At 30.8% G+C, this 27,888-nt stretch overlaps 1 long non-coding RNA gene across 1 annotated transcript; it reads right to left on the reverse strand.

The window, feature by feature from the left end:
• Window positions 1-217: 217 nt before the first annotated feature.
• LOC141555283 (uncharacterized) lies at window positions 218-21,603 on the reverse strand. The gene is made up of 2 exons (XR_012486138.1): window positions 21,332-21,603; window positions 218-535 (listed from the first exon to the last, which is right to left on the reverse strand). It is a non-coding gene; the product is annotated as an uncharacterized LOC141555283 (long non-coding RNA).
• Between the last annotated feature and the right edge of the window lie 6,285 nt (window positions 21,604-27,888).

Here is a 27,888-nt window from a genome sequence, read left to right on the forward strand (position 1 = left end):
TCCATCAGTTCTCAATTTGACTGAGGTTTATGCCCATTCAATGACTAAGGGCTAGATAAAAATTGAGGCAAAGATAACCCAAATTTTCCATCTTAAAGATATCAATCTGAAAGGTGAAGAAGGTACAAATTTTGGGTCAGGACAGAAAATAATTGATATTTACACTCATTCTAAGCTACCCAAATCTAAACAATAAGTCTCAAAAGCTTAGGTTGAGCCTATTATTAGCCATTTAATGAAAGTAAAAATGGTTTGCTTTTAAAGTATCGGTCAAAAAGCTTCATTTAATGTTGGAATACAAGGAAGAGCTGTTGCAATACAAGGAAGAGCTGTTGCAATACATGGGAGCCACCTGATAGTTGCTGCTGGAGATCCATCCTCTCTTACTGGGAGGCCATTGCGTTGTCTGACTCTCTCCTCTTCCCTCTGCCTCCAATTTATCTCATTCCCGGTCTACAACACCTGTTATGGCTGTGCAACTCCTTCAGATGTTATGATCCACAGCTGTGGAGGCTCTGGGAGAATTGACCTGTTCCTTAACAATTTAAAACACAATAAACTTTTTTAAAGCCTGTTTTTCAAAACTGTATTTAACAAAATCAAAAATGAAAACTCTGAGGTTAAAATTAAATTGTCCCACATTTTGTAAAAGACATCAAAGGGGAAGGAGGAGAAGGAGGAAAAGGAGGAAGAAGAGGAGAAAAAGTCATAAATCTGGTTCTCTCTCCATTAGTCGTCAAAGTCCAGAGGCTAGAACATATATATTGTATAATTATGTTATATAATTTATATATGAAATAGTTAAATGTTTTAAGTTTGTATATTATATATTCATGTGTTATATTTGTAATATACATAAATTATTTATTCAAATATACATTTCTATATATATACAGACAAATGCTTAAATGTGTATATGTACATATGTACATGCATATACAGATATACACATATATACAGCCATCATCCACCTATTCTGTGGGGGTAGAATATTAATATGCTTGGGGCAGAATCTTCTTAACTCATCTGGATCTGAGACCTCTAAGTTACTTTTAATTTGGTTCATCTACTGAGATGGTTTACTGTACATGCTACAGCTTCTTGGAATCACAAGTGATAGTTGAATGAAGATCAACACACAAAGCAGATGGACAGTCCTGAAAAAGTTCAACAAGCTCACACATCAGAGGTACTAGACCTCCCTGAATAACCAATATATCCTTATAGATGGAGGTACTAAATGAGGGAGGAGCAAGCATTGCATTTGTTTCTGTCTGACTCCTTATATCATACATCAATTTAGCATTTATTAATAATGCACTTATCTTTTCAGAATTTGGAGATTTTGTCCTCATCCAGAAGGGACTGAGGGACTTGGTGAGTTTAAGAGTTTTATTAAACATATTAAGCAATATTTAATTAAACCTATGTGGTGCCTTGTCTTTTGTCTTCTACGGACTGGAGAGAAGGTTTTTCAGAAAGTCACTGTTCTGGTCACCATGACAAATATGATTGTAGGTAGTGCCTCCTACAGACTAATTGCTAGAGCTTCTATGAGTGAAAAATAACATTATGATTTCATGAGAATCACTTCATAACTTTCCTCCTCCCCTTCCTTTCCATGTCCCAAATCAACCAAGAATAGGTCCTCCATTTCTCTATCTTCAGTGTATGAGTTTCTGGGAATCCTCACCATCACCCCAATCCTTTTATAGTTGTTGCTATTTTAAAACTATTACTCTTAGGTTGCAGAAAATTAACTATCTTTTTGCAATACCTTTGGTTCTCCAGAGGCTGTGACATGTAAAGAGCACTTGCTTTGGAATGGGAGTGTCAAGGTTTTAGTTTTGATAAGAGCTCTTACCATTTATGACCCTAAATGGATTCATTTTCCTCATCTGTCAAATGAAGGAATAGAACTGAATTATCTCTCGGGTCTCATATAGTTCTATTTTTCTATGCATAGTACTGTGGTTGCTGGATTCTGATAGTACTTGTTAAGCCTAGTCCATTTTATTATTTGTCAGTTTTCCATGAAAAGGGTAGCTTAGGGTTTATGTGATCCTTGAGTGTTGATTTCCCTTGAAAACACCATTTTCTGACACACTTCGCTAAGCCTGGGACAACTTAACTCAGAGGGAAATGCAGAATCTGGAATTAATGAATGAGAGAGGGAGGAAGATGCTGAGAGGACAGGCTAACCTGTAGCTTGGTCAACTTTACAAATTAGAATATTGATTATCTTACGGAGGAGAGCTGTAGTGCTCTTTAAAAATGTACTAGACAGTTTTAGGAAACTGATACAGAAACTGCCTTTGAGGAAATTTCTAAGACAGATGGAAAAAATAGCAAATCACTAAAAGGTCAGGTAGCATAGTGGAAAAATAAGACTCAAAAGACTGATGGAATAAGAATTTTCACTGAAGAATCTGAACCATGTAGGAATATTAGCTGTTCTTTTTTTCTCTGTTCTACTCTAAATAGTCAAAAGGAATCTGAGATGAAAAAACAAAAACTGCAGAAAACTGTATATAGGTCAGACAGGGAATAGAATAATGTAAGTATTTTGTAAATGTCTAACAAGTAGGAATCAAATAGAACTGAAAAAAAATGAACTGGAAATGTCCTCTTTCCTCTTTTCCCTTTTAATCTGTCCTTTACTTTAACTCTTATATTTCTGTAGATGATACAAATTTCTTATCCAGGCTAGAAATCTTGGTCCTGCTGTCTAATTTTCTCATATCCTTCTTTCCCTACACTAAATAGTTGGTATTTTTCTGGAACTTTTAAGTCTTGAAAAGTGCTTTATATGTTATTTCATTTAATCCTCACAGCAACTCTGGGAATCAGATGCTATTATCCTCATTTTGCATGTGGGAAACTGAGGCTACTGGAAATTATGTAACTTGTCCATGGTCCATAAAATTAGTATATTTCAGGTGCAGAATTTGAACTTAGATCTTTCTTGAATCCAATTCCAATGAACTATGTACTGTGTGACCTTGGCATGGACTATCATATTTGAAAAAATAGTCAAATTTCAGGTTATATATCCTTTCAAGTATGGATTCCTCAGAGTCTCTAACTACAAAATTCTACTGTACAATTATTGACTTTGGAACCTATCACAGTTCAGTGGAATTAATAGTAATGGATTTGGAGTCAAAAGATTTGGGTTAAATCTATCCTTTCAATTTTTATAATCTCTTCTTTGATTTTGGTGTTTAATTTGTGTTTCAAAAATATTTTTGGTGTTTAATTGGGGTTTAATTTTTTTTTTAATTTTTCTTTTTTGGTAAGCTTTTATAGTCTTTTATTGATAAAAGTGTCTAGGAATATAAAACTTCACCAAAGGACTGTTTTGGGAGATAGACAACAGAAAGAGTTGTCTATCTTCCAAATGTTAGAATTTGTTTCTCATTATTGTCATTATTTTTAATGAAATGATTGAATGTTTCTGCTAAATGAATTGAATTTTCTGACTGAAAAAGATACTTATACTATTATATAATTTTAAATGTAACTCATTTAACTTTTCATTTGAATACTTAGATATTATGCCACTTAATGCATATATGTTTATTACCTTTAGTCCTTGGTGGTACCTTTCATCAAAGTATAGTTTCTATGTTTGTCTCTTTAAGTCAATTTTTGCTATTACTGTAATCATGATTGCAAGCCATTGATTTTTTTTTTTTTACTGAAGAAGCAAAATAGATTTTGCTTGGGCAAATTTTCTTTTTCAAGAAAGAAAGAAAGAAAAACTTGAAAAAGAAAATTTCTTTCCTCCTTTCTTTCTTTTCTCCTTTCTTTCTTTCCTTCCTTCTTTCTTTCCTTCCTTCTTTCTTTCTTTCCTTCCTTCCTTCTTTCTTTCCTTCTTTCTTTCTTTCTTTCTTTCTTTCTTTCTTTCTTTCTTTCTTTCTTTCTTTCTTTCTTTCTTTCTTTCTTTCTTTCTTTCTTTCTTTCTTTCTTTCTTTCTTTCTTTCTTTCTTTCCTCTTCTTCTTTCCTCCTTTCTTTCCTCCTTTCTTTCTTTCTTTCTTCCCTTTTTTCTTTTTTTCTTCCTTCCTTCCTTCCTTTCTTTCTTTCTTTCTTCCCTTTTTTCTTTCTTTCTTTCTTTCTTTCTTTCTTTCTTTCTTTCTTTCTTTCTTTCTTTCTTTCTTTCTTTCTTTCTTTCTTTCTTTCTTTCTTTCTTTCTTTCTTTCTTTCTTCTCCTTTTTTCTTTTTTTTCTTTCTTCCTTCCTTCCTTCCTTCCTTCCTTCCTTCCTTCCTTCCTTCCTTCCTTCCTTCCTTCCTTCCTTCCTTCTTCTTTCTTTCTTTCTTTCTTTCTTTCTTTCTTTCTTTCTTTCTTTCTTTCTTTCTTTCTTTCTTTCTTTCTTTCTTTCTTTCTTTCTTTCTTTCTTTCAACAACATAGTGTTGGATTGCATTTATGAGTGAATTTGTCCCATTTACATTTATGGTTATGATTGTTAATTGTACATTTTACTTCATCCTATTTTCTTATACTTTTCCTTCAAGGTCTTTGTTTCCTGCTCCTTGATTTTCTTTCTTTCTTTTGTCTCTTTCTGATATGAATATAAAGATTATATTTCTATCATAAAATAAATTTTATAAGACTCATTTTCTTTTTGCAAATATATATTCTTTTTAAAAAATGCCTTTTATTTTCAAAACATAGGCATGGATAATTTTCAACATTCACCCTTGCAAAACCTTGTTTTGCAATTTTTTCCCTTCCCTTCTTATCTCTTCCCCCTTTCCTAGATGGCAAATAATCCAATACATTTTAAACATGTATAATTTTTCTATACATATTTCTACAATCATCTTTTTGCACAAGAAAAAGCAGATCAAAAATAAAAAAAATGAGAAAGAAAACAAAGTGCAAGCAAACAACAACAAAAAGAGTAAAATACTATGTTGTGATCCACACTCAATTCCTACAGTCTCTGGTTGCAGATGGCTCTCTTCCTCACAAGATCATTGAAACTGGCCTGCATCATGTCACTATTGAAAAGAGCCACATCCATCAGAATTGATCATTGTGTGATCTTGCTGTTGCAAAATCATTTGTACAATGAACTGCTGATTCTGCTCGCTTCATGTAGCATCAGTTCATGTAAGTCTCTCCAGGCCTCTCTGAATCATCCTGCTGATAGTTTCTTTTAGAATTTTATAATATTCCATAACATAACCATAATTTATTCAGTCATTCTCCAACTGATGGGTATCCATTCAGTTTCCAGTTTCTTGCCACTATGGAAAGTGCTACCACAAATATTTTTGCACGTGTGGGTCTCTTTTTCTCCTTTATAATATTTTTGGGACACAAGCCTAGTAGAGACATTGGTGGATCAAAAGGTATGACAATTTGATAACCCTTCGGGCATAGTTCCAAATTGCTTTCCACAATGGTTGAATCAGTTCACAACTCCATCAGAGACAATCTAAGGATTATTGGACTTCCTGAAAATTATGATGAAAAAAAGATCCTAGATACTATTTTCCAGGAAATCATCAAAGAGAACTGCCCAGATGTTCTAGAAACAGAGGGTAAAATAGACATTGAAAGAATTCATCAATCACCTACGGAAAGGAACCCTAAAATCAAAACTCCAAGAAATATTGTGTTTAAATTCCAGAACTATCAGACCAAGAAAAAAATACAAGAAGTAGTTAGAAAAAAAAACAATTCAAATATAGAGGAGCTACAATAAGGATTACTCAGGATCTAGCAGCATCCACATTTAAGGATCAAAAGGCCTGGAATCTGATATTCCAAAAGGCTAAGGAACTTGGTATGCAGACAACAATAACTTACCCAGGCAAAATGAGCATTTTTTTTTCCTGAGGAAGAAGATGGATATTCAATGAAATAGGTGAATTTCATCTATTTCTGATGAAAAAACTGGAACTAAACAAAAAGTTTGATCTCCAAATATAGGACTCAAGAGAAACATAAAAAAGGTAAAAAGAAATCTTGGGAACTATTGTAGCCACTTCCTCTGAAATAACTGAGAGCTTATGGTCAATAGGATACAATAAAAATCACTTTCCTAAAATTGTCAAGGGTGATATGAGTTTGGATTAAATTGTGTAGTCATCTTTTTTTTGGAAATTAAAAACCTAAAAGACATATTTCCATTTAGAATCCTCTGATTTGTAATTTGTGATAAATGAAACAAAGCTAGATTTATAATTTCTATGAATCTTTCTTCAGAGTAATTAAGCTGTCTGGTTGATGTTCTAAGGTGGGTTGAGGTGCTTTTGTTGCCCCCATTTTTACCTTTTCTATACTCTTTCTTTACTCTTAGGGGACTTTCCTTCTTTTAAGTGCCTAGTGCTCTCATGTTTTCACTTTTCTCCCTCTATCTAAATCTATTCTCAAAAAAAAGAAACAATGAACTCTTACACATACAGGTAAAAATGTCTGACAAGGTTTAATATGTCACTGCTTCTAGAGTATTTATATTTTAACACTAGACTGTTCTTTCAGTAAAAGAAAGAAATTACAGAATTTTAGGACTTAAAGAATTAGTAGAGGAGTTTTTTGGGAAAAGAGATGATATTACTCTTCCCAGTGTTCCAGAAATCATATAAATCACATCACCCAAGTAGCCACCTCCTCTACCTGATAGTAAAGATGACTCTGGAACCAATAAGCAAGATTTCATGGGACGAATTTCAGAGAATAAAATTCAGATAACAATTTTAAAAAATTTCATCACATTTTAGTGTGGTTGAAAGATGCTGTTATTGATAAAATATGTTTAATTTTTCATTAAATTAGCTAGCTGTCCATTTAAAAACCCTGTTTTGGTTAGTTAAAATTATTGTAGATGGAATAAAAATAGGAAATGGAAATTGGAATGTGGAACTCTCAAATAAGGAAATTTCCTCTACCACTGCAGAAGTGTACCTTCTCTTCAAGTAATAGTCTTAGAGACTATCACTTAGTCACTGAGACATCATTTAGAGATTTTATGTGATTTTTCCAGGATCACACAACCAATATATATTAGATGAAGAACTTGAACCCATGTCTGAAAGTAATGAAACATTAAAAAATGCCTATTTTATAATTATAACTTTGAATTAATTCATACTGGGTTCATTAACCTAAATCAGTCAGAAACCTATCATCTAAACACTGCATGTTAAAAAAAAAAAAAAAAAAAAAAAAAAGGCTCATATCTGAAAAGAAGAGAACTGGCTCCCTTTTTACCAAGCTATCACAAACCTAAATCTACTCCATATTCACCACATTTAAAAAGATCAACACTAGTATTCCTTGGAAATTGGGCTATAAGTGAAGTGACCTGCATGCAAATGAAGTGAATGAATTAATTACTGAAAGCTAGATTAAGTTCTGCAGCTGTTCAGCCTAGGGAATCTGGTTAAGATTTGCCAGAATGACTGAAGATTCTTTATTGATGAGGGCAGTTTTAGAAAGCAGTCTTATGTAGTAAGTGGCATTTAGGAATACTGAGATGGAGAGAAACATTAAAATCACTTACTTAAACATGCATGAAATTTCTTAAAGGATTACCAAATAGATGAGTAGAAAACAGGCTTCTTTTGTTCTCTTTACTGTATAACCTTGGGGAGGAACACTGTATTCACTCACACAGCTGCCTGGACAAATCTGCAAGGATTCACTGGAATGTGTCAGAGGAGTTTTACAGATTATTTCTCAAATGTTACATGCTTGCTATTGTGGTAAATTCACAACCCCACATTCCCCACATTACCTACCAATGTCTATTTATTCTCTCTCCCCCAAACAGAGGAAGGCTTGAATTTTCACTTTTCAAAGTTTTGGGTCTCCTATCTTGGTAAAAATTAATGTTTAAGATATATTATGTGTTTTAAGGACTGCGAGAGATACAAATTTTATGTAGAAAATATTGGACTCTTCACTACCACTACCCTATGTTAAACCATTATTATCTAACTTACCAGCCTCCAGTTTCTCCTATTTTTAATTCATCCTCTATGTAGTTATTGTATTTATATTTCTTTTAATTTTATTTATCAGATTTTTAATTTATGAAATAAAGTGTTTCCATAACATAATATAAAAAAAGATTGCTCATGAAATAAACAATATATTTGTATTATGTATAGCTTTCTATTCCTTTTAAATATAATTAATTAAATAAAATAAAATAAATGAATAAAATTATCATGTAAATTTATTTTTCCCTTTCCTCCTTCCATTCTCCTAACCTAGAAATGGCTACTATTAGACACAAATATGTATATGTATATGTAAAATCATTCTATATATACTATTTATTAATTCTTTGGGTGCAAATAGCATTTTTCTTCATATGTTCTTTGTAGTTAATTTGGATAGTTATAATAGTCAAAGTTACTTTTTTACTCAAAGTTATTCTTAAAACTATTGCTGTTACAATGCATAGCATTATTTTTGCCTTTTATTATTTTGTACAAGTCTATTTTAAGATCCTCAAGATCATTTCATTTTTTAAAAATTAAAACTTTTTGTTTACAAAACATATGCATGGGTAATTTTTCCAAAACCTTGTGTTCCCAATTTTCCCCTCCTTACCCCCACCCCTTCTCCTATATGGCAGATAATCCAACACATGTAAATATATCATCATATGTATTAGATCCAATATATGTGTACATATTTCTACACTTATCTTTGCTGCACAAGAACAATTGGATCAGGAAGGAAAAAACAGACACTGAGAAAGAAAACAAAATTCAAGCAAACAACAACAGAAAGTGTGAAAATGCTATGTTGTAGTCCACCCTCATTTCCCACAGTCTTCTCTCTGGGTGTAGATGGCTCTCTTCCTCACAAGATTATTGGAAGTGATCTGAATTATCTCATTGTTGGAAAGAGACACATCCATCAGAATTTATCATTGTATAATTTTGTAAGATAATAATTTTTTATAGCACAATAATATTCTATAACAATCATATATCACAATTTGTTCAGCCATTCCCTAATTATTATTTTTAATGAGAATAAACTAGAAGTTTTCCCAGTAAGAACAGGTGTGAAATAAGGATACTCATTATCACCAATATTATTTATGGTGTTATAATGGAAATTCTAGCAATAACAAGAGAAGAAAAAGAAATGGAAACAGAATAGAAAATGAAGTAATAAAAGTATCTCTTTTTTTCAGATGACATACTTGGAGAATCCCAAAGAATCAACTAAAAGGTTAGTTAAAATAATGAATAATTTTGGAAAAGTAGCAGGATATAAAATAAATCTAATAAGTCATCATTATTCTTATACATCACAAACAAAATCTTACAAGAAAAGACAGTAATACATTACTCACTTAAAATAACTCTAGACAATTAAAAAATACCTGTGAGGAGTACACCTCTCAAAACAAAAATCAGAAACTATATAAGTAAAATTACATATATATATATATATATATATATATATACAAAAACTTTTTTTGAACAAATAAAATCAGACTTCAGAAATTGGAGAAGTATTAATTGTTCATAAGTAGACAAGGCCAATATAATAAAAATGACAATTTTATCTAATTTATATATTCAATACCATCCAAATTAAATTACCAAAAAAATTATTTTACTGAACTAGAATAGATAATAGTAAAATTTATTTGGAAGAACAAAAAGAATTGATGAAGAAAATGTAAAGAAAGGAAGTTTAGTAGTACCAGATTTAACTACATTATAAGGCAGTAATTATCAAAACTATCTGGTACTGAATAAGAAATAGAAGCATAGATACATAGTAGACAAACAATTTACTGCAGCAAATAAATATAAAAGTGTGAAGCTAAAGAGTATGGGATAAGAATTCAAGATTTCATAATAATTGTTAGGAAAACTAGAAATCAATATGGCAAAAATTGGGCAGAGACCAATATCTTATTCCATTTGCCAAGATAAGGCCAAAATGGATACATTGCCTAGATATAAAGATAGGTATTACAAGAAAAACTTCATTAAAATATGAAAATTGTTATTTTTAAAATCTAGTTAGTACTAAGTCTCTATCCAGAAGGAAAAATTTCAGTTGGATCCATGTTGTTACAGGATATGATACAAACACCTGTCTTTGGATTTAAAGTACAGTCTAGTTTGAAATAATCATTCTAGATTGATTTCTTATTACTTCCCTCTCACCCCTTTTAGCTATACTGCCCTACTTGTTATTATCCATAACTTTTCCTATTTCATGCCTTTGTCAAGATCACTGCCCATGCCTGGAGCGTTCTATATCCTCACCTGCACATCTTGAAATTCCTAGCTTCTTTTCAAAATGAAGCTCAAGTGCAACCTTCTACATAAAACCTTTCCTGACTTGCTCTGCGTTAATGATGTTCTCCCTCCCCCAAATTATTTTGTGTTTATTTTTTGTATATTTAGTTATCATTACTTCATTCTCTATCAGTTCATCTTTTCTGTGTAGAGATGCTAAATTTGATGAGTTCTAAGGCCTCTTTATCAATGTGAAACAATAGTGAAGGAGTGAATGACAGAAGGCATCTGAATTATAAGAGATGAAAAGGGGAAAAAGCTAGAACTCATAGTGAATGGCCTATAAATATATGTATAAGATTTCATTTATTATCTTTCAATTGTTTTTTTGTTTTTTTTTCTTTCTTTTTTCTTTAAACCTATCCTGGTGTAAAAACTAATCATTAGAAATCATTTCTATGTAGATTATTGCTTGTTTTGGGATATATATAACCCAAACAAGATAATTTTGCTCACAAGATGGTTTTAAGAAACTTGGCAAGTTTACAAACGAAGGAGAGTTATCAGAGACTCCGGAGAAGGGGCTGAGCTTGCTGCTCTTGCCCTCAGCAATTTTTGTGGGCTTTGTTATTAACTAAACAAAGATGAAGACTTTTACAAAATATAAAGCAGATAACTTTGATTACATGAAACTAAAAAAAAAAAGCAACCCTGAAAAACATAAAATTAAATCATCTATAATAAGAAGACAAGATGTCTAATGGGGAAAATTGTATTGAATTTCTATGATGAAATTTTCATATAAAATACACAAATAAATGTATAAATGTACATGTGTACATGCAAATATATATATATATATATATATATATATATATATATATATATATATATATATATGCAGAGAGGGGGTTGTGCATGTGCATGTGCATGTGAATTCATATAATCAAAAGTCTTTCTCCAATAGATAAATGGTCAAAGGACATGAGAAAATAGCTCTTAAAAAAACTTCCAACTATTTTTTTCAAATTATGTTTCTCATCTGAGAGTATAGGAGAATGAAAAGTCATTGGAGGTTTGGAAATGAAAATGTTCCAAATTCTCTTCTTTCCAAGATAGCAAGCAATATGATATAGGTTATACATGTACAATCATATTAAACGTTTCCATATTATTCTTGTGAAAGAAAACTCGCAACAAAAGGAAAAAACCATGAGAAAGAACAAAACAACAACAAAAAAAGTGAACGGAGTATGCTTTGTTTTGCATTTAGATTCCATAGTTTTTCCTCTGCCAACATTTTCCATTGTGAGTCCTTTGGAATTTTCTGGGATCATTGCATTGCTGAGAAGAGTTAGGTCTATCATAGTTATCATTATGCAATATGCTATAGTGTTCTCTTGGTTTTGCCTACTTCACTTGGTATTAGTTCATATAAGTTTTCCCAGGTTTTCTGAATGCATCCTGCTGATCATTTCTTATAACACAATAGTATTCGATCACAATCAAATACCACAACTTGTTCAGCCATTCCCCAGGTGATGAGTTTCAGTTTCCAATTCTTTCCCATCACAAAAAGAGCTGCTATAAATATTTTTGAACATGTGAGTCCTTTCCCACTTTTTTTTAAATGATATCTTTGGGATAAAGACATTAGGTACTATTTTGCCAAACCATATGCCAACAAATCTTAAAAATAAATAAAATCAGTGAATATTAAAAAAATACATATATTGTCCAGATTAATAGAACAGAAAATAGAGCTCTTGAATGACCCTATCTTAGAAAAATAAATTTAACAAGCTCTTAAAAACAACCCAGGACCAGGTGAATTTAAAAATGAATTGCATCAACATGTAAAGAATAGTTAATTTGAGAGACAGCATGATGTAGCAGATAGAGAGGAGGCTATGAAGCCCAAAAGATCTGAGTTTTAAGTGCTATCTCTTACATATAGTGGCCATGTGACCTCTCAGTGCTCTAGATAACTCTAAAAAAATTTAAGTTATAGAGAAGATGAACATCTACAATAGTAATGGGAGCTTCCTCACCTGGGAACTTTTATAAATGAAATCACAGATCCAAAAGAAATTTTAAAAAATAATAATTCTAATGCTACAGAAATTGTTGGAAAATATGAGAAGTCCTGTGAATTTCTTCTATGATATAAATATGGACTTGATACCTATATTAGGGAGAAACAGAATAGAAATGGAAAAGCATAGAATAATATCTCAAATGAATATTGCTATAAACATTTAAAATATAGTAGTGAGACAATATCAATATATCACACAGTTTGTTCACTGATCAGATTTTTTACATAGGAATGCAGTTTTCAATATTATGAAAATTATAAACATAATTGATCATATCAATAACAACTACAAAAATCACATGAATATATTCAATACATGCAGAAAAAAGCTTTTGACAAGATAGAACATCCATTTCTATTTTTAAAATAAAAGAATAAATGGGGCTTTCCTTAAAATGATATATAATGTTTATTTAAAATCAAGAGACAGTATTATGTGTGACAGGGATGAGCTAAACCTCTTTCTGATGGAGCAGAAGTAAAACAAGGTTTTCCACTATTTAATAGAACATTAGAAATTCTAGCTATAAAAGTAAGAGAATAAAAAGAAATTGAAAGGAAATTTTTGAGGTTTGATGTGATGGTTTATTTAATGAAGCATAAAGAGTCACCTAAAAGACTAATTTAGAAGAATTAGCAACTTCAGCAAAAGTGTGGAATATGAAATAAACTCACACAAATCGACATTTCTGTGTATTACAAACAAAATCTATGAAAAAGAATTAGAAATAGAAGGAAATTTCCATTTAAAATAACAAAAGAATAAAAAACGCTTGAATGTTTACCCGCCAAGACACAAAAAGAAATTATGTAAACAAAACTACAAAGTATTCTTTTCACAAATAAAGACATATTTGAATAATTAGAGAAATAGGAATTGCTCATGAGTAGGAAAAACTGCTATAATAATAATAACAATACTATCTAAAGTGATTTACTTTATTTTGGGCCATATCAATGAAATTTCCAAGAAAAACTACTTTAGAGTTCTAGAAAAATCAGAAAAAAATTAATCTAGAAGAACAAAAGCTTAAACAATACCAAGAGAATTAATGAAAAAATATGTTAAGAAGAGTTCTTAGATTATATTACACATCCATAATATGTTACACATCCATAATCTCTTGTCACTGTTTCCTCAGTTCTTCTCCAAAGCTAAAATTATCATTATGATTATGTGATATTTGCCTTTATTTTAGTGTTTTAATTTATAATATTATAGTCATCTGTATATATTGTTTTCCTGCTTCTGTTCACTTTATTCCATCCATATAATTACTTACACATAGCCATGTGTTTGAATTTTTCATATTCATTATTTCTCATGGTGCAATAACTACTATTATATTAATATCCAAGAATTTTTCATTTGTTCCCATTCTTTGACTTTTTCTTTGTTTTTAGGGTTTTTTTTCCATTACAAAAATCCTTTTTTTCTTTTACCAAAACAAAGACATTTATCTTATTGTAAATAGGATTACAAATCCTTGAAAGCTCTGGATTGTCTTTCCTGTTAGATACTTTTGATAACTCATTTAGCATTTGTTGGCAAGGTTCATGGAATATTACAGGACTATAATCAGAATTAAATGACATTTAGATAAATGTCCTTTGTGTTCATAACATAAAATCAAGTAGAGACTTTGGAATCATGTAACACAAACCAAATCTAAGAATTCAGATACTAAAATAGAAATCTACTTTGGGGGCTGTTATCCTTAGTTGGATTTCTAGCCTTAATTAACTTTCTTTTAGGCAAGTAATTAGGATAATAATTGCATTTAATTAAGAATTGTTTGTTGCCTTACAATTCGGGCCCAATTACTTAGTCTGCCAATATATAACTTAGGATAAGAAATTATGAATATTATGAAAATTATAAGCATTATTGACCATATTAACAATAACCACAAAATCACATGATTATATTCAATAGATGGAGAAAAAAGCTTTTTACAAGATACAACACCCATTCCTGTTTTAAAAATAAAGGAATAAAAGGAGCTTTCCTTAAAATGATATATAATATCTATCTAAAATCAAGATACAGTAATATGTGTGATAGGAATGAGCTAAAGACCTTTCTGATAGCAGCAGAGGTAAAACAAAGTTTTCTACTATTAAATAGATTAATTTAGAAGAATTAGCAACTTCAGCAAAGATGCAGAGTATTGTAGGAAAAAAATTGCTTAGAAATTAGAAGGTCTGGGTGATAATCTTGGCTTCATTTACAAATCATAAGACAAGAGACAAATAAAGTATTCTATTTCAGTCTCAGTTTATCTTACTTAAAATGGGGGTAATAATACCTGAATCATGTAATAGGAATGATATGTACGGAAGCATTTTCAAATTGTAACATAATACTACAAATATAAGATATTATTACTAATAGAGCAATATAAAACAGCCATGAATTTGATCAATCATTTCTATTGGTCATTTCCTATAATATTTTTAGAAATTCTTGATCAGAATGATGGAATAAAGGTATAAAGTTTGACTGCAAGGACACAGTATCATTTCTGTTTTGAACTTTTTAAAAACTATCTTCAGTAGGTTTCAAAATTTTAATTATATTTCAGACACAATCAATATCATATCTTATCTAAATAAAATCACTATCTGGACACCTTATAGATAAGATCTTAAAATTGTTCAGTTCTATGCTGCCTGACATATATTTTCATACCTCTCTGATGGGTATATTATGTGACTCCTTCAAAATGTTAATGTTTCTGACAATTACTTTACATAATTAACATTCTCTTTTCCCCTATTTCCTGAAATTATGGAGATTAAGTTGTATGTCTTCTCTTACTCTGATATGGGGAAAAAAGTAGTCAGATTTCCAATATGTCTAATTATCAATGATTAAATTCATTCCAGGAGTCTATAGTATTACAACTGTTTTGTATCAAGGACTGATATTCTGTTATAACATATAAGACATAATTTCTTCATTTAAAATCAATATGATGTCTTTGTATCTGATTAATACAAATGAAAAGAAAATCAGTTAGTACTGATAACTTAGATTTATTTTTAGTTTGATTATAGAATTAAACTTTCTTCTTTAGGAAAAGCTGGTCCTAACAGTTAAGCCAGACTAACAGATAATCTCTTAAATCTAAATAAAAAATAAATTTATGAATATTAGATTGATAAGACTTTCTGGTTTTAGAAACAGATAATTTAGAATAAGACAGATATCTTTATAGAAATAAGATAATCACAAGATTATTAGATACTTTTAAAAGGCTGCATCCTTTTCTGGAAGCTCCAGAAAAGAAGATTTGCCTAAGAGCTAATTCCCCTTTCTGGCAGATGGAAAAAGGGGAATTAGCTAAGGTTAAGTTCTTTCTAGTCTTAGTGAATAAGCTCTCTCTTTTTTTCTTAAGATAGAAGTTAACTTGAATAATGGAATCTTATAAGATTGGCATTTGGTAGATAGGGCATGACTGCTGATTCCATACCACAAGTTCCTCTTTCTCAGAGAGCATTTTTATGTTTACAAAAGGTATCACTTATAAGATTGTTAGGTTAAGAAAACTTGAGAGAAACTTACTAGTCAGAGGACCTGTCTTGTCTAATTAAATTATCTTCAAAACAAGTATCTGTAATTTTCTCCCCTCTCTTTTATTATAAAATCAACTCTGTTAATTATTCCTTGTCTCTGACATCTGAGGAGTCAGATGATCTGGTTTGATATGCAAATGATATCTTTTCAAATTAAATCGTCCATGTCCAATCCTCAGTTTCTTTTTATTTCAGATAATTATGTTAACACAGGGAAAGCTGAGGATTTTGGAATTTTTCATTTAAAAAAATCACCAATTCTGCTCAATATAAAATTATAGTATATGGGATTCTTGTTACCACTTTTTAATGAGAAGATTCTCTTAAAAGTTGAATAATCAATTTCAAAATAATGCATATCAAATAAGTTTTATATATATATATGATATGTATATCACATATATATCATATATATATATCATATATATATATGTAAACATTTTTGTTAATTTAACATAAGCTTATGCCCAGGTAGTAATTCCAAATTAAATAATGAACTCAAATAAAATGGACTTTTTCCATTTAGATAATAAATTACTCTTTATGGAAATTGATTTCACTGGAATTCTTTTCTTCAAAATAAAATTGAAGTTGTTTCTGATGCAATCTTAATAGAATACAGCTTGGTCCCATAAAATGTTGTATCAATTACCTATTATTCTTATATTATTTTGAAACATTTAAGGACCTTATTTTATACACAGCACACATGCACATTATACTTTCTCTCCCAAACACAATAGTAACAGTTAGGTAACAAGACCAAATACTCATCTACTTATATATTTAGAATATAGAAAATAATAAAATTCTAGGCTACATAGCTTAGATCTTATACTTTTATTTTATTGTAGAGACTAATATGTGCTCAAATGTTAGCCTATTAGATAAAGATTTAATAATGAGTTTATACTGATTACCTGCCATGATTATAGAAATTTTCCATAAAAGGAGAATTAGGGACATAGTTATAGAAAGGGAATTAAGTTTCCCTAATTTCATATTAGTCCCTGTCAAGAGTCATGAAGAGAGCATAGCTATCAGCCAAAGAAAAAAATATATGTCAACCCCATAAGGTTACTGGTATCATGGATTATTGGCTCAATAACATTTCTTGATGAGTACACTTGAAATCAGACACAGATTGACATTAATTATAATCCCATAAGGTCTTAAACAGGAAGATCGATAATCATAGCTTTCGAAGGATTCAATTATTAGGGATCACATATTGTTGAAAACAAGTATTGACTATAGATTGAAAAGTATAAGATATTTATCGCTTTAAAAAAATTACAGCTTATTTTCTCTCAGAGAGATTTGCTATGAAAGAAAAAAGATATGAATATGACATGACATGAACATAACACATCAATACTGGTCCTAAAGGCTTATGCCCAAGTCTCAGAATGATTATAAGCAGCCAAGTTTATGGAAGTAGGCAGATTTCTTGTTTGGGAAAATGAATTTTGGAAGTCCAACATTAGTCTTTCCAAGGCCATTCTCTTAGTTTTATTCCCAGGGACAGATATCCACTGGTCTTAGATCTCAGATGCCACTCCCATTGACCTGCTTGTATTTTTCTTGAAGTTCTCATTTTAGGATTGGCTTAAGGAGACAACAAACTTAAGAAGGAAGCTCAAAAAGAATGTTCAGAATGCCAAAAAGGTTTCACTTCAAACAACAGTCTCACTAATCACAGTATGGCTGGACATAATTGTTGTCAGTACTCTTAACACACAAAAAAAATTAGCTAGCAAATAAAATTTATCAGGTCTTCTGAAAAATCACCAAAAAACTTACTTACCATTTCTCTTTTACTAATAACTTTCTCAAAATAACTTAAAATACATCTTCATGTAAAAAGATAATTATTAGATTTTTATGAAGTAATATAGCTGGAAACCTCTAGAATGACAGATATCTATAATTCAAATTTTAAAACAAAAAAAAATCTTTAAGACTAGTATTTGTTGACTAAGTTGATTTGAAAATGTAACTTCAGTATCAACCATTCTAGCTATAACTTCATTTCACAAGAGTATTTTACTCTAAAGTCCCAATTACCATAAATAAGTTCATAATTACCACCCCTCTCTTTCCAAAAAGTGTTTACAATGGGGAAGGAGATTCAGTTTTCTAAGAAGAAATGCCAAAAATATAGCCTATTAAATTGGCTTTATAATAATCCCTAGTAACAACTATAATTTTTTTTCTCCTTAATTTTTAAAATTAATTTTATAATTATAATTTTTTTTGACAGTACATATGCATGGGTAATTTTTTTTTAAACAACATTATCCCTTGTATTCATTTTTCCAAATTTTCCCCTTCCTCCCTCTACTCCCTCCTCTAGATGACAGGCAATCCCATACATAATAAATGTGTTACACTATATCCTAAATATAATATAGGTGTGTAAAACCAAATTTCTTGGTAACAACTATAATCTTACAATTTTTATTCACAAGTGATAGCCCATCATTTTAGATGAAACTTTCTCTTAAACTCTAGGCAAGTACTTCAGAATATTAACAATTTTCAAGCACTTTCTTTTACTTTAACAATTCAGCTTATAATATACCAGTATCTAGATTAAAAAATGAAGCTGTGTTCCTAACAATATTTTTGCATAGTATTATACACAATATTATGAATTTGAAACATAAAATAAAATCCATTTCTATTGATACTTCAATTAAAAATTATGCAAAAAATCATTCTGAACAAATGTAGCTAAAACTTAAATGGAATGAGCTATATGCTATCTCATTCTAATTAGGTGTGGTAGCTTTACACCTTGGTAGCTTTTAGGTTTAAGCACTATAGGATTTATACCATGTCATCAGCAGAGCCGAAACAAATTACAACATTGTCTTTAGACAATATTTATCAGACAATAAAAATTTGTTTTTGCACTATTGTAATCTAAATAAAATACTCAACAATAATTTATAACTTAACAATATTCAAATTAGAAGAGAATCTACCAAGTTTTATAACATAGCCATGTATTTAATTTTACATGAATAATACTTGGAAATACATATAAAATTTTACTAGTTTGAATTTACACCTCTTATTATCAGGTTAGCTTAAAATATGTTAGGCTAAAATATAATAAGACTGGTTTTAGTTCAGGCTAAAAATCTTAAGGAGTTTATTTTGATGCTGACAGGCCTAGTCAGTTTTTTTTTTTTTTTTCAGGCAGAAAGGAACCTTTAAGAGTTTTCACAGAAATTAAATTATTCCCAGTTTGAACAATATAAGGAAAGTTTTAAGGTCCTATATAATAGTCACAGGTCATAATAATCAATACTTTCACCATAACCGATATTTATATAGTATTAAATATATAATATGGACTTCTTACAAACCATGCTGAATGTGGGTGGACATAATTGCCAGATGCTTATCTAACCTTGTTTGTAGGACACTAAAGTAAAAGGTGCAGAAATGTGGTACAATGAATAGCGATTGGATTTTTTTAAAAAAGGAACTCTTTTCCTTTGTAACATCTAGTTCTTAACTAAAATCAAATCACCATGTTTTAACTTGAGCATAGTGTTAGATTTTGAAGTCTGCAATTATGGAAACCCTACTTGATTGTTAAACTACCACAAAAGGTCAGCACTCAAAATTACATAAAATTTTGAAACTCTCTTTTCTCAGATAAGGACATTTCAAAGGTGCCTATGCTATAAGAAGCTCAAATTAATTATTATCCTTTGTATTTCTATAGAATCTTTTAAACATATCTACATCAGTATTTTAACAATTACATCTATAACCCCAAAGAATTAAAGAAGAGTTCAGTTTTCTAACAATGTTTCTAATCACATAAATTATCAAATTAATCTTAGGCATTAATTTTATTCACATCACAAATTGAATAACTAAGATAATTTGAGTTAAAATCACACAGCTAACAAGTTTCCTGATGCCTATAATATAGCAAATTGTAGGAGGGATGCATTTAACTTAAAAATGAGACCAAAAAACATTCAATTACATTTGTAGTTGTTTTCCAGTTGTTATCATAAGAATCTCAATTTATAATTTCAATTATTTAGTATTATATTTTACAAAGGGGCTATTTTTAGAATTTAATATTATAGAGTTAATTATTTCCAGCTAATTCACTACTAAGCATTTTAAAAGTAATAGCAATCTACAACAATTATCACATTTAAGAATATCTTGCTTATCAAATTTCTTCTAATCCTCTTTAATTTTCCCTATTCCATTTCAAATCAAGCTGCAAATTTTTCATTACTACTATAGCTTAAAATCTTTTAAACTTAATTCCTTAAAACTTGTCAACATATGCAAACTTGTCTCTTCAATTTTTTATCTTTTTTATTTTAAGAAAGACATACACAATCTTTTTCTTGCTCAAATTGTACATTTCAACCATATTCAAGACTTCCTTCATAATTTTAGTACATATTGTTGTTAAACAAATATCTTAATACAATTTTACTTTCCTAACCTATGTGATATTCTTCATTAACAAACCTATCACAATTATACTGTTGCTTGATTAGTTATAAATTAAGTGTCCTCTAAGAAATCAAAGAATACCAAGATTTCTCTCATTCTTCCAGAAAGGAGATAGAAGCTATTCTGCCTGTCCCTAGTCTCTAAAGAAGTCTGTGGGACTTTAAAAAAAATCCATAAAAATTAAGATTTTTAACAAAGTAATTATAAAAAACTGTTTTGGGGATGAGAGATCTGCAAGTGGTTTATGTTCCTATTGAAACCCTGGAATTGAAGAATTCCAGAACCCAGTCTGGATTCTTTCAACACTGTTGGCAGCTGATCTGCTATTTTACAAAAATCAACTTAAAGCAATTTTGCAAATTCAATAATTTACTATTTACTTTTTTCTGTTTAATTAATTTTTTTTACTTTCCAAAATCTGGAGAGAGTTAATACTTTGTAATTCATAAGTTAAGACAATTGCACATTTCTTATACAAACAGCTTTTACAATATTAACATACTTTTAAAATACAAATTGCTGAAATTCTAAAGTGATTGCATTTAAGAACACTTAAAGAAATCTTGATCACAATGTGTATTTAAGGACAAAGACTTATTTTTGTAGTTTTAAACAAATTGTTCTGATGTTAGATATTGGGTGGACAAAGACTTAAAATTAAATATAATCTACAAACTTTAATTTTGGGATCCACTTAAACTTTGATTATTCATTTTAAAAAATTAGTGAGAAGAGCACTTGGAGAAAGGCTGGGGCTGGGATGTTGGGGTCAGATCTTTCTCCACTTCCTGCCCTTTTTTTCTTTCTCCTATCCAAGGTATCCATTATAGAATTTTTTTTAACAAAAGGATAGATTAAAAGGATAGATTAAATTAGCACCTTCATAGCCTATTATAAAAATGATTAGGATTTTCACCTTCCTCTTGTATTGTTGCTTGTAGTGTTCGTAGTTGGTTTTCTGGAGGTCTTGAAGCAGCCTTCCTTTTAGTAGATAGTGTTAAAGTCCAAAAATCTTTACTGTCTCCTTTGCCTGGTGCTCAGCTAGCTTTCTTGTGCCCTTCAGAGGGGACTTGATTTCAATGGAGAAAATGCAGGAGGCCTGGCCAGCCACCACAAAGTTGATGAAGAGGGAATGAATCTTTCTCCTTGGCTCAGAGAGCCTCCAGTCCTCTTGTCTTCCCTGGCTCTGATTCTGCTGAGGCTCACAGCTTATATGCTCTACAATCTACACTGAGTATAAACCAATCATTACATCACTAGGAAACCATTATTTGTTGTAAGATTAAATCATTCACACTGAAGGTAGAGAACTAAGCACCATGCTAAACTATATAACCATTGTATTTATCAATTCCATCGACTTAATAACTTTAAGAATCCTTGTTTCAGAGTTCTGGCTCATAATAGTTGCTCAAAACTTCCTTACTTCTCTAGGTGGAGAGATCAGAAGGTGAGAAAGGCTTGTATTGTAGAATAAAAACTACATCATTCTGGTTAGACCAAGAGAAGAAATTTTTAGTAAATCTTTCAGTTTATATTTAGTCCAAATTCTCTCCTAAGGGGCCATGTGGTTTAGGACAGGTGGGAGGCTATTGATTAATCTTAATTAAGACTAAAAATTAAAGGTACAGGACACAAGAATAGGTGTGGAATCTACATCCAGGGGTATACTTTTTTCTTAGGTATAAAATAATAAATTTGAGTCTGTTATAAAATAAATAGGAGTCTTGTAATTTACAGCAAGTTCATTCAAATACAAACAAATTTAAAAAACACACCATTTCTAAAGTTCTTTTTTTTTTTTTTTTTTTTTTAGTTTGGGTTCCCATATTTTTTATTTTATTTTATTTAGAATTTTTTCCACAGTAAATATGCATGAGTAATTTTTTATAATATTATCCCTTGTATTCATTTTTCCAAATTATCCCCCCCCCTACTCCCTCCCCTCGATGACAGGCAATCCCATACATTTTACATGTGTTACAATATAACCTAGATACAATATATGTGTGTAAATACCATTTTCTTGTTGCACATTAAGTATTAGATTTCGAAGGTATAAGTAACCTGGGTAGATAGACAGTAGTGCTAACAGTTTACATTCACTTCCCAGTGTTCCTTCTCTGGGTGTAGTTGTTTCTGTCCATCATTGATCAACTGGAAGTGAGTTGGATCTTCTTTATGTTGAAGATTTCCACTTCCATCAGAATACCTCTTCATACAGCACTGAAGTGTACAGCGATCTTCTGGTTCTGTTCATTTCACTCAGCATCAGTTCATGCAAGTCTCTCCAAACCTCTCTGTATTCGTCCTGCTGGTCATTTCTTACAGAGCAATAATATTCCATAACCTTCATATACCATAATTTACCCAACCATTCTCCAATTGATGGACATCCATTCATCTTCCAGTTTCTAGCTACTACAAAAAGAGCTGCCACAAACATTTTGACACATACAGGTCCCTTTCCACTCTTTAGTATTTCTTTGGGATATAAGCCCAATAACAGCAATGCTGGGTCAAAGGGTATGAACAGTTTGATAACTTTTTGGGCATAGTTCCAAATTGCTCTCCAGAATGGCTGGATTCTTTCACAACTCCACCAACAATGTATCAGTGTCCCAGTTTTCCCACATCCCCTCCAACATGCATCATTATTTGTTCCTGCCATCTTAGCCAATCTGACAGGTGTATAGTGGTATCTCAGAGTTGTCTTAATTTGCATTTCTCTGATCAGTAGTGATTTGGAACACTCTTTCATATGAGTGGATATAGTTTCAATTTCATCATCTGAGAATTGTCTGTTCATATCCTTTGACCATTTATCAATTGGAGAATGGTTTGATTTCTTATAAATTAGGGTCAGTTCTCTATATATTTTGGAAATGAGACCTTTGTCAGAACCTTCTAAAGTTATTTCTAAATAATTTCTAAAGTTATTTCTAAATTGATACTTCCTTCACTTACCCTCAAATATACAAAATCTCAAGTGTAAAATTAAAATTTCTAACAGTTCCTTATAAGCTTACTTTTCCTTTGTGCAAGATTATCTTTTTCTTCTCATTGCAAAACCATGAATTTGTTTTTTTGAGGAAAGGATGTTCAGAATTCTCTTCCTTAAAACAATTTTAAAGAATGTTAATCTAATCCTTACATTGCTAAATTTAACTGAGTCTGGAAAGTAAAGGAAAAGGAAAAAGTTTTTTGAAAGCTTAAAGCTTCTCAGAGTGCTTGAAATGGTTTGCAACTGCATTCTCAGTCTCTGAGAGTGACACAGGCACAAAGAGACAAAGGGAAAACATTCAAAGACAGGTGACCGTTACTTCAGGAAAATATTAGTTTGATTTGAAACAAAAAGAAAACAGAGATGCTTGAGTTCAAACCATCTTGTGCATTTGGGAAGCAAAATGGATAATTTTGGTCCTATTCAATTACAAAGTTTTTGCACACACAGAACCAATGTAACCAAGATTAGAGGAAAACAGAAAGCTGGGAAACAATTTTTATAGTATAGCCTAATTTCTCAAATTTATAGAGAATTGAACCAAATATATAAGATCAGCCATTCCCTAATTGATAAGTGTAAACAGACATAATAGGTCAAAGGATATGTGTGAATAGACAGTTTTCAGATGAAGAAATCAAAGCTGTCTATACTTATATAAAAATGTTTTAGATCACTATTGATTAGAGAAATACAAATTTAAACAACTCTGAGGTACCTATCAGGTTGGCTAATATGGACACAGACACACTTTTGATGAAATTATGAAGAGCATTCTAAAGAGCAATTTGGGTAATCAAACTAAGCATAACCTTTGATGCAATAATACCACTACTATATTTTTAACCCAAATAGATCATATAAAAGGTAAAAGGACTTTGAAAGAAATCACTATTTTCTGTTATATTAATAACAAATTATTAAATTAGTATTGAGTATTATCCCAACTTTTTAAAATTTCCTCATTCAGGAACCAGCCCCTGTAGGTGAGTTAATCAGTCTCCAAAGGACATTACTGATAGATGAGATAGCTAAAATATTCAGGGTACATGCTCTTCCATCGTGGATGGGCCCCTACCCAACCTAAAGATGTTACTGATGTGTAGAGTTTAAATAGAATTTAATCTAGGTGAATTCTTGCTATAGTTATTGTTCTCCACTGGAGTTTGTGATAATCCAATTTATGGAGAAAACTGGAAATTGGTCTGGGTAGAGATGGATTCCTTTGTCCAGATTGCTGGAAGTGACTGAGACTCATGATCAAACTACATTTTCAAAAGGAAGAAGTGAAGACTTTTAGCTTATCTTGCCATTAACGTGTCCCTCCACTCATTGATTGTTTACCAGGGTTGATTTTTATCTGTCAGGGGTATTCTCTTTTCTAAAGGTATTTAAGCATTCAGTATCTTCATGGTTTTGCCTTTGGTTACTCAAAAAAAAATCATGAATTATCAATTTGTTTACCAACTAAGCTAATCAAAAAATTAATTATTAATTATCCACTAACTGTCTTTTAAGCTTATTATTCATTTTAAACTATATGTAAAATATTTATAGCAGCTATTTTTGTAGTGGCAAAGAATTGGAAATTGAGGGGATACCCATCAATTGGGGAATGGCTGAACATGCTGTGGCATACGAATTTGATGGAATATTATTATATTATAAGAAATGACAAATGGGGGAGGGGGCAGTTAAGAGGCTCAGTGGATAGAGCACCAGTCCTGAAGTCAGGTGGACCTGAATTTAAATCTGATCTCAGACACTTAACTCTTCCTAGCTGTGTGACCCTGAACAAGTCACTTAACTCCAATTGCCTCAGGAAAAAAGAAGAAGAAGAAGAAGAAATGACAAACAGATCAATTTGAGAAAAAAACTGAAAAGACTTATAGGAACCAATGCAAAATGCAGCGAGCAGAACTAGGAGAACACTGTACACAGTATCAGCAATATTATATCAACCATGAATAACTTAACTCTTCTCAGAAATACAATGATCTAGACAATTCCAAAAGACTCAGAATGGGAAATGCTATTTACATCTAGAGAAAGAATTGATGTAGCATGAATGGAGATTAAAACATTCTATTTTCACTTTTTTATGGGTTTTTTTTTTCCTTCTTAGTTTGTTTCTTCTTTCACAACATGCCTAAAATGGAAATAGGTTTTACATAATTGCACATATATAATCTAAATCCAATTACTTACTGCTTTAGGAAGGAAAAAGGAGAGAGATGTAGGAGGAAAATTTGCAACTCAAAAATTATAAAAAATGAATATTAAAATTATTTTTGCATATAATTAGGAAAAAGTACTAAATTAAAAAAAAAAAACCCTTCATCCTGCTAGGCTCTTTTGATGTGATTATTTGAGAAAACACACAACAAATATAAGGGTGACAGGATTTTACTCTCAATTTGGATAATTATTGGTCTCCAGTCACACAAACATATATATAAACACTACATTCAATACTCCACAAAGACAGACAAAAAGTTGCACAGCTTTTAAAAATAATTTAGTGTGCACACAAGAAAGTCCTTTTTTAGGTCAAATTCTGTGACATGTTTATATTAAGCTATTATGGAAATTCTTGAATGTCTCTTTCAGGTCCTGAGAGAGTCTTAATTTTCATTTTTTCTTTTAAGATTCCAATTGGTTTCCTACCTGGAGAAAAATATTTTAGATTCAACTTTCTTTTTAATTTTGAATTTCTTTGAGAGATGAAAGTCTAGATTCTGTTCCCCCCTTTTTATATAACTGTTTATTTTTTAAAATAGTTGCAAAAATAATTTTCAACATTCATCCTTGCAAAACATTGTGTTCCAAATTTTTCTCCCTCCCTTCCCAGCTCCCACTTCCCCTAGACAGTAAGCAATCCAATATAGGTTAAATATGTGCAATTCTTCTGAATATATTTATCCACATTTATTATGCTGCACAAGAAAAATCAGATCAAAAGAGGGAGGGAATGAGAAAGGAAAAAAAAAAAACAAGCAAGCAAATAACAACATCTGTTTCCCTCATAATGGCTTTTAACTATAAATGATTCAAGAAGTCACATTCAGGGTGTTTGATTTTTGATCCTGTCTTAAAAAGGGGACATTTTAAAACAATTAATTTTTATCCTTTCCAAGGGATCATCATAGACCATTTTTTCTTTTTTTTCTTTTCCTTTCTTTTCTTTCCTTTCCTTTTCTTTTCTTTTCTTTTCTTTTCTTTTCTTTTCTTTTCTTTTCTTTTCTTTTCTTTTCTTTTCTTTTCTTTTCTTTTCTTTTCTTTTCTTTTCTTTTCTTTTCTTTTCTTTTCTTTTCTTTTCTTTTCTTTTCTTTTCTTCTCTCTCTCTCTCTCTCTCTCTCTCTCTCTCTCTCTCTCTCTCTCTCTCTCTCTCTCTCTCTCGGATCAAATTTTGTCAGAGATTGTCATGATGAAACCCACCAGTGCTATCACCATTTAATGTCAAGTTCTGAAATAAACCAAATTTCTAAGTGGAGGAAAAATATGTCTTTAATTGAGATAGCAAACCTTCCACTCTGAGGGATATCCCACTAGGAAATTCACAGGAAAGGTTTTTATATTCTTAGGAGAAAAGAAGGAAGAAATAGTTTGAGATAGCAAGGTCTGGTTATGAGACTTTATTTACTCTTGGCTATGCTGGTAGGAATAACTACTTTATGATCTAATTTACCATAAATCTCAATGAACAGAACAAGGATATTAGGAACTGAGATCCAGTTCAAGCCAGATTTCTTTACAAGATCTACTTAATCTAATCTAGAATAATTATTTTAAGAGTAGTAATGCTAGGACATGACAAGGATCCTTACATAATTAGGATTAATAAGAGTGACAGATAATAGGTAATAATACGAACAATATTTTTGTTACGTGATCTACCTTATGCTTAAATTTTTATATATTAATGTTTTGTCTGAATAGCTATAAGCAAAAATTCTGTCTCTGATGATTTTATTGTTTTAGTCTAGTTTATTTATTGAATTTTCAAGAACATTGTAGGCTTTGTGTTTATAGTATGACTATTTGTCATCTGATGATTTATAAAGAATAGCAAGCTTTTGGCCACTGAGAATATTTTTCTTGATATCCAAGAAGTACTAAATTTCTGTGACCTGTGGGGCCATTGCACAAGTTTAGCCACTTCACTAAATGATCTGCATTAATCAAGAAATCCAGGTTTCTTCATGACCTTTCTGCTATTTCTGTTGCTGCAATCTGATCCTGAATCACTATCATAAACTCATGCTTCTATAAAGATATCAGCAAAATTCAACCATTTGATTAACACTTTTCCAGTGATTATTGGTTTAGAACATGAAGTTCTGCAAATGCTGTCCAAAGAATACCTTTTGATTTCGCTCTTGGATCTTAATCAAGAGTGCCCTGAGATAAACCACTACTACCTCCAAGGTGAAATCTTTTTCCTTTCCTCACCCTCCTCTTAAAATTTT

Source organism: Sminthopsis crassicaudata, chromosome 1 (assembly GCF_048593235.1).
Source record: "Sminthopsis crassicaudata isolate SCR6 chromosome 1, ASM4859323v1, whole genome shotgun sequence".
Taxonomy (NCBI): Eukaryota; Metazoa; Chordata; class Mammalia; order Dasyuromorphia; family Dasyuridae; genus Sminthopsis; species Sminthopsis crassicaudata.